Raw genomic sequence first — 8,572 nt, forward strand, 5'->3', positions numbered from 1 at the left:
GCTTGTCCATCCACCAAGGGCTCAAACCAACCCTTGCCAACACAGCTCTGGGCAAACCTGGCCAATGGACGGTCTTAGGCAAACTGGAAACACAAGTTCTAGGATCCCTGAAGCGATGGGAATGAGGCCACTTATAATGTCACAAGACGCAGGGCCAGCAAGGAGCTGTGTATCTCTGTATTCCTTCCTCTCGGGTTACACCTTTGAAATTGGACCCAGGTGCTAGAAGTTCATGAGTTTGTCAATAGATCTAATCCTTCCCAGCCCTTCAAAAAAATAAAAGCGGGGAGGAAGCTTCCCTGGCCTTTGTGTGTCTCTTTCTTTCTTAGCCAAGGTTCCCCTGAGCACGTAGGGAACACAGAAAGACATCGCGTTCCAAATAGGATAACCCAAAGGGGGTTGGGCAAAGGGCCATCTGCGGAGGTAGAGACATGAAGAGTAGACGTGAATCACGGGCCTGGCAAAGCAGCGTGATTCCCACTAGGGCAGGGAGGAGGTGGGAGGCCACGGTCCCCTGGAGCCAGGACTGAGAGCAGGGGGGGGGGGTTCTGACTGAGCACAAGCCCCATCCCATACGGAAGGACTTGAGAAATATACATCCCCGCACCCTCCCTGATGCAAGCTCCTCTCATGACTTGCCAGGGTCAAATACAACAGTTCAAGAAGCCCGTGGATGTGGTCACCGTGTCCTTGGGACAGAGAGCTGAGCAAGGACATGCAGGGAGGGAGGGATTCTGGGAGGCGCCCGGGTCAGCCCCTCACTGTCTGCCTTCCCTGTACATTTAGGACTCGACTCCTCTCCCTCCTCAAGCTTACGGTGGGCTGGGTGATTGCCCAATGCCCTGCAGACCTCTGAGGCCTGCCCACCGCCGGTGTCACAGCCCACTGCTTCCGTCTCGGAACGCTTCCGTCTTACCCTCTGTGCGGCTGACTGCTCAAGTGGCTGGTTTCCCCTGGCGGTGTCCAGGTCCTCTTCTGCTGCTGTTGCTTAATAATACCCTTCAATGCTCCATCCTTGGCTCTCCTCCCTCACAGGGTTTCTCTGTGTAGTTTTGGTGCCTGTCCTGGATCTCGCTCTGTAGACCAGGCTGGCCTCGAACTCACAAAGATCCGCCTGGCTCTGCCTCCTGAGTGCTGGGATTAAAGGCGTTTGTCACCGACGCCTGGCTTCTCCTGTGATTCTAATTCTCTCCGTCCAGTCTTGGTCTTCTACTACCATCCACTCCCAGACAGTCTTTGTGTCATCTAGGACACCCCTCCCCTCAATTTAAACATCTCATGGTCTTCAAATTCAACACATCCCAAAATGAGGCTCATAGTCTACACTGCAACCCAAGTCTATGCTCTGTGTTCAGCACTAGAGGAGGTGGAAGGCTGTGGTCATCTGAAGCCCAGGACCGAGAGCCCAAGTCCCTGACCCCATATGAAAAGGCTTGGGGTGATAGACATCCCCCTCACCCTCCCCGCATCAACTCATTATCCAGACTAGAAGTCAGGCAGTCAGTCATTCTGGATTCTCATCCGACCAACATCGAACCAATCACTGGTCCTTTTCATATCTGCCTGATTCCCCGTATGCCTCGGACAATGGCCTCGTTTCAGGCCGTGGCCATCTTTGAATGGTTGCACTGATTTTCGCCCCCTCTTCCCGCTCCATCTTCCTCGCTGCAGCCAAACTCATCCTGGGACTCTTCCACTTAAAACTTTTAAATGGCAGACTGAATGCTTACAGGAGAAAAGCCAATTTCCTTAAAGGGACCGAGATGGAAAATGCGGGTTTTGTTTTCTGCTGCTCCACGAAGAAGTGTCCTTGTGTTCACCCCAGGGTGTGAACTGTCTTCTTGGCACAGAAAGCGCCCACCTTCCTGGTGCTTCTCTGGCCCTTCGAGGTTCTGAGACACCTAGGAGAGCAGTCTGGGTCTCTGTGACTCTGGCTGTTTGCAAGAGAAAGCAGCAGGCTGGCTTCCCAATCTGGGTGTGTGACTCAGGCTGAGCTGCACACCTGTGCTCACCCAGGACTCTGAATCTTGACGTAAGTGTAGACCAAGGAGCACCAAAACCAGAGCAAAAAAGGTGTGAGAGGCGACGGCAAAGCCTCTCACTTGACAAGAGACTGGAAGTTATAGCAGGAAAATCAAAGTGAACTCAGGGCCAGGCCTGGTGGCTCACATCTGTATTCTAGAGCTGGGGAAACTGAGGCAGAAGGAGGCTGTGAGTTGGAGACCAGCCTGGGCTACGCATTGAGACCTTGTCTCAAAAACAAACAAAAAGTTGGAACTGGACTACAGATTAACTCCCCTCAAATTCAATAGAAATGGACAGAGAAAGCAGAAATGGACCTCAGTCTGTGTAAGCATTTAGTTACGAACATGGGAGTGGTTTAAATCAGTAAAGGGAAGCTACCTATCAGAAAATAAAATAAAACCAGGCCTTTGTTTATATAACATACAGAAATCAGCTTAAGATTCTCTAAGCCGGTGATTCTCCCAACCTTCCTAACACTGTAGCCCTTTAATACAAGCTGTTCGTGTTGTGGTGACCCCCAACCACAAAATTATTTTTGTTGTTACTTCATAACTGTAATTTTGCTGCTGTTACGAATTGTAATGTAAAATATCTGATATGCTACACCTATGGAAGGGTTGTTCAACCCCCAAAGGGGTCTCGACCTATAGGTTGAGAACCACTGTTCTAAAGTTTCAACTGTAAAAATCAAAACCGTAGGGGCTGAGGAGATGGCTTCATCTGTAAGGTCCCTGCTGTGCAAGCATGAAGAGGTGAGTTCAGGCCACCAGCCCCCAGGTAAAAGCTGAGGGTGGTAGTGCACATCTGGATTCCCAGTGCTGGAGGGGGCAAGGGTTGCAGAGGTCGACGCGGTCCTGAAAGTCACCAGCCAGCCAGTCTAGCTCGGCCAACGTGCTGTAGGTTCCATGAGTGACTCTTTTTTTCTTTTTTTAGAGACAACATCAAGTGAGAAATATATGACCAAAGTTGTCCACCAACACAAAGCTTTTGACATCTATGGACAGGAAATGGCCGAAATATACTAGAGTCCCAGGATGGAATATCATCTAGTCCCCCAAAAAGAGTGATGAGGAGTCCGCTGATTGGAATGGAGGGAGTTCTACAAGGCTTTGTTGACAAAAGAGAGACATGGGAAATACCTTTAATATGACAGAATTTTTGTTAAGTGAATGATGACAATACAAACACATACGAACATAAGCGATTACTAGAAAAATATAGAAAAAGTAACCCCCAGGCTATCAACGTTAGCCGGGGTGGAGGGGACATTGACTGCTATAGGCTAAGAGCGGAGATAACACAGGAAACTAGGCAAAATGAGGAGAATGAAATCACTTAATAAGCTTGTTCATCCAGAAAGAAAAAAATGTAAGGAACTCAAAAATTCACCGTTTTTGGACAAAGTTTCTGTACGGTGCGTCCAGGTGATTGAAGCTCTTTGGCAATTATTTAGAAAGCAATGTGATTTGCACATCATGCCCATTGCTTTCTAAATAATTGCATGTCTATCCATAAACTAGTGCTGCTCTTAGCTTTGGCCAAAGAGCTTCTTTTTAAAGCCATGAGCAGTGATAACTACAGAGACTCCTAACTGCTCAAAGTGATGAGCATAAGTGACCACTGAATGCTTAGCCATAAACGGGAAGTCTACATCACCACCCCAAAGGCTCGGGGAACATTGCAGAAGAGAGGAGGAATGTAAGAGCCGGGGGAGGGGTGGAGTACAGTGGAACCCTGACTGCTGGGCACGACATGGCTGTTGCACTTGAACTCACAATAGCCATGACGACCTTCACTGGCACAAGACTGGACCCATCAACATCGTATTATGCAATGGGGAGGGGCTTCCCTGAGCCTCTGTAGGCAGCAATGGTTGATGGTAGAATAGAGAGACGTTTTCTTCAGTGATGTAGCTGCCTGTAAGGTACTCAAGCTCCTGTAAATAACCCCTCATCCATGCACATGTAAGCAACCCTAATGAAACCTACTGGGTCATCAAAAGAAAAAGAAGACACATGGAATGAGAAAGGGGAAGCTGAGAAGTAGAGGGGCATCCGCACTAGTGTAAGGACAAGATAGGTCAATGGGAGATGAATACGATCAAAACACATTATGTACATGTATGACATATAATAGTGAGCCCATTATTATGTTCAATAACATGCTGATAGAAACACTTAACTAAAAAAAACTAAGTACAATGAATGTAAGAATGGAGTAATAAGAGGAATAATAGAATTTTTCTCCTCTTTCACATATTTCTTTATTCGAGTCACAGAAACATAAATATAACAAAATTTCTGCTTTACATGTTTTGCGCCATAGTTTTAGTTAGGAGCAAATGGCTCACCACCAATTGTAAGGACAAGGTTGAAGATTACCCGGGACTTTAGCATTCTCAAGTCAAAAAGGGAGTTTCATTTAGGAGACCCAGCAGATGGGAGAGGAGGCTTTGGTCTAGAAAAGCACACTCCATATAGCTAGCATTTTTGTCAGCCAAACTCTGGCTGGTAGAAACACACAGAGAGTGTGAGAGACGTGATGGGAGCCTGAATGGAGAAGGAACAGGAGGAGGAGAAGTGACAGGGGGGAGACACAGGCAAGGAGAGGGGACAGCGGTGTGACCTAGAAACGCAAACTGAACAATCCAGTGTCCTCTCGGAAACACTGGAAGTCATATTTTCCTTTTGGTTTGGAGAGCAGCACTTTGACAATGTCTGTCTGGAAGCTGCCATTTGGGGTGGTGACAGGGGAAGGGGGTTCCTCATGCTGTCTCTGTCCTGAAGTGAGTATCGAGAACCTCCCTGTCCTGTCATCCATTTACAGATTAGCAACGACACTGCGGGTCCCGTGGTGGGAAGGTTAATACAGAAACCCGAAGCTAATAACTGCTGCCTCGTTTGAAGTCTTGGGCCTCTGAAGTGGGACCCTCTGAGGCCTGTACCCTGAGAGTCTTGGGCCAAGGTGAAAAGAATTCCCAGCTCGGTGGATACTACTGCCTTTGCGTTTTTAACTAGTTGGGTTAATAAGTAGTGCACAACTGAACATTTGCAGAGGTCCAGGCGCAGCCCACAGGAGCTCCCGTAATGCCGGAAGCCTACCTGCAGAAAGGGATTTTCCTTGCTGTGTGCCAGCTGTGCTGAACTGTTCGTGTCTGGTTTAGAGGAAAGGAATTTAAACCACAAGCCTGTCTGAGCCTTCAAACCCAATACGGCCATAGAACAGGCAGCAGTTGAGATCCGCACAGCAGATTGCTAGGTCAAGGGTCCTCAAGAGAGATGGCTGACATCCAGGTGTTCCTTGTCCCCAGAAGTGGACTCTGAGCAATCTAATTCCTGCCCGAGGCTGGACAACAGCAATGGCAGCAAAGCTGCAGAACCCCGGGAGTTCTGTCTTTCTGCAAGAACCGGCCTTAGCAGTTGGCTCAGTATCCTTAGAGAACTATTCAATGATTAGAAATATTCTGCAAATTCTATTTTTTGTTTTGTTTTGTTGTTTTGAGACAGGGTTTCTTTGTATAGTTTTGGTGCCTGTCCTGGATCTCGCTCTGTAGACCAGGCTGGCCTCGAACTCACAGAGATCCGCCTGCCTCTGCCTTCCGAGTGTTAGGATTAAAGGCCTGCGCCATCAGCGCCCTGCTTGCAAATTCTGTTTTTTTTTTTTTAAAAAAATCGTGGGCCAGGGAGATGGCTCATCCTAACAACACAGCCCCAATGGCCCAAGTTCGATCTCCAGAACATAAAAAGCCACTTGTGTTAGTATGGACCTGCAATCCCAGCACCCTACAGGAAAATGTTAAGTGGAGCTAGGAGAATCATCTGGAAACCAGAAGGCCAGCTAGTCTGGAGTATGCACAGGCACAGGAGAAACAATAGTGAGCCTTCCTCGGTGAGGTGGAAGGTGAGAACTGAGTCCTGAAATCCGTAAGTAATTAAGTTTTAAATAAGTATACAAACAATGAAATAAAGATTTAAGCTTTTCCAAGCGGGGGGGGGGGGGGGGCACACACCTGTAATTGCAGCATACCAGAAGCAGAGGCATGAGATTTGTAACACAGAGTGAGATGCTGTCCTTAAAAAAAAAAAAAAAAAAAAAAAAAAAAGGTTTTGGGCTGGGGAGATGGCTCAGTGGTTAAGGGCACTGTCTGCTCTTCCAGAGGTCCTGAGTTCAATTCCCAGCACCCACATGGTGGCTCACAACTACCCATCATGAGATGTAGTGCCCTCTTCTGGCCCACAGGGACACGTGCAAGCAGAACACTGTATACATAATAAATAAATAAATCTAAAAAAAAATTATATGAAGGAGCATATAAATTCTTCCTACTTTAATCAAGAAACAAAATTTGTCCCAGAGACTCCATCAGTACAGTATTTCTTCTATATCTCATCAGCTGGAGTTCAGTCACACACACACTCCTATATCAGCTAGAGTTTGGTCACACTCACTCCTATATCAGCTAGAGTTTACACACACACTCACTCCTATATCAGCTAGAGTTTACACACACTCACTCCTAGATCAGCTAGAGTTCAGTCACACTCACTCCTATATCAGCTAGAGTTTGGACACACTCACTCCTAGATCAGCTAGAGTTCAGTCACACTCACTCCTATATCAGCTAGAGTTCACACACACACTCACTCCTATATCAGCTGGAATTCGGTCACACACTCCTATACTAACAGCGATGCGGATTGCTGTTATTTAACTTAGCGCAGTGAGGTTCATAGTCTGGGGCTGAGGGAGAGCGTCCTTTCCCTCACCCCTCTGCGGCTCTCCCTGTACCTGGACAATACCAGGTGAGGAAATACACAATGGCTGGTCACAGTACCAAACAGCAGAGCAACTGCTTCAAGTCTCGACCATGGCTCTTCATGTAACAACACAAAGAACGTTTTCCCTGTCTTACTGAGTAGACACAACCCTGAATGAGAAGCAGAAGCCTTCTCCGAGCTCATGGACCTTGCAAGAAGTCCAGCCATTGCCAGACCATCGACTCTGAGATCAATCCAGCAGTAGTGACAGAAAGCTGGTTCCTCGGGCAGGCTGAGGGCCACAAACTCAGACTCTTACTATTTTTCCTCCAGAAAGGTCCAGGTTAGAAAATTATAGAAGGGCACAAAAGAAGGAAAAAAGACTTTTAAATTCAAAGAAACACAGAAATTCGAACAATAGAAAGAACAAGGCAAACTTAATAAAGGTTGCAGATGGCTTTGAAATGACCCACGTTATCACAGCTAATGACTGTGAATGACCAAATTCTCTCTGGCTAAGAGAGACAGGAAGGAGATGGAGGGTACCCCTGCAGAGATTGAAACATTGGTCCGTGTGTAATGCTGAGGCTTCAGTCTCTTTGTGAACAGAAATAGGTATGTATACTATGTATCATCTTCACAATAGAAAGTCCATTAAGCTAGGTGTGGTGGTCCATGCCTGTAATCCCAGCACTGGGGAAGTTGAGGCAGGAGGACAACCTTAAGTTTGAGGCTAACAAGCACTACGCAGAAACTGTCTCAAAAAAAGGGGGGGAGGTTGGGGATTTAGCTCAGTGGTAGAGTGCTTGCCTAGCATGTGCAAGGCCCTGGGTTCGATCCTCAGCTCCACAAAAATAAATAAATAAATAAATAAATAAATAAATAAATAAATAAATAAATAGATTCGGGGTTAGAGAGATGGCTCAGTACTGGCTGCTCTTCCAGAGGACCTGGGTTCAATTCCCAGCAACCACATGGCAGCTCACAACTGTCTGTAACTACAGTTCCAGGGGATCCCACACCCTCACACAGACACATATGTGGTGGTATTGTGTTCCCCAAAATATTCTACACGCTAATAAACTTATCTGGAGTCAGAGAAGAGAACAGCCACAATATTAAACACAGAGGTTAGGCAGTGGTAGCACATGCCTTTAATCCTAGCACTCCAGAGGCAGAAATCCCTCTGGATCTCTGTGAGTTCAGGGCCACATTGGAAACAGCCAGGCATGGTGACACACGCCTTTAACCCCAAGAAGTGAGTCTTTAATCCCAGGGAGTAAGGCAGAAAGCAAAAAGATAAATAAGGTATGAATACCAGAAACTAGCAGTATTTGGCTGGTTAAACTTTTAGGCTTTTGAGCAGCAGTTCAGCTGAGACTCATTCTGGATGAGGACTGAGAAGCTTCCAGTCTGAGGAAACAGGACCAGCTGAGGAGCAGGCGAGGTGAGGAAGCTGTGGCTTGTTCTGCTTCTCTGATCTTCCAGCATTCACCCCAATAACTGGCTTCAGGTTTGATTTTATTAATAAGACTCTTTAAGATTCCTGCCACACACATATGCAGGCAAAACGCCAATGCACATAAAATACAAATCAATAAATAATTTTTTAAAAAAGTCATTTCTCCTGCTCCTACCAAATAAACAAACATCTGCTGAACATGGCTTTGAAAAGACGCACAGCGTCAGCGTGAGGAGAGTCCCTCGTCTTGAGCTGCCCGAGAGGTAGTGGTGTAAAAGGTAGAGGTGCTGGAGTCCAAGCCGGCCTTGACCACAGCCAGGGCTTCTTC

Source organism: Peromyscus maniculatus, chromosome 10 (genome assembly GCF_049852395.1).
Source record: "Peromyscus maniculatus bairdii isolate BWxNUB_F1_BW_parent chromosome 10, HU_Pman_BW_mat_3.1, whole genome shotgun sequence".
NCBI lineage: Eukaryota > Metazoa > Chordata > Mammalia > Rodentia > Cricetidae > Peromyscus > Peromyscus maniculatus.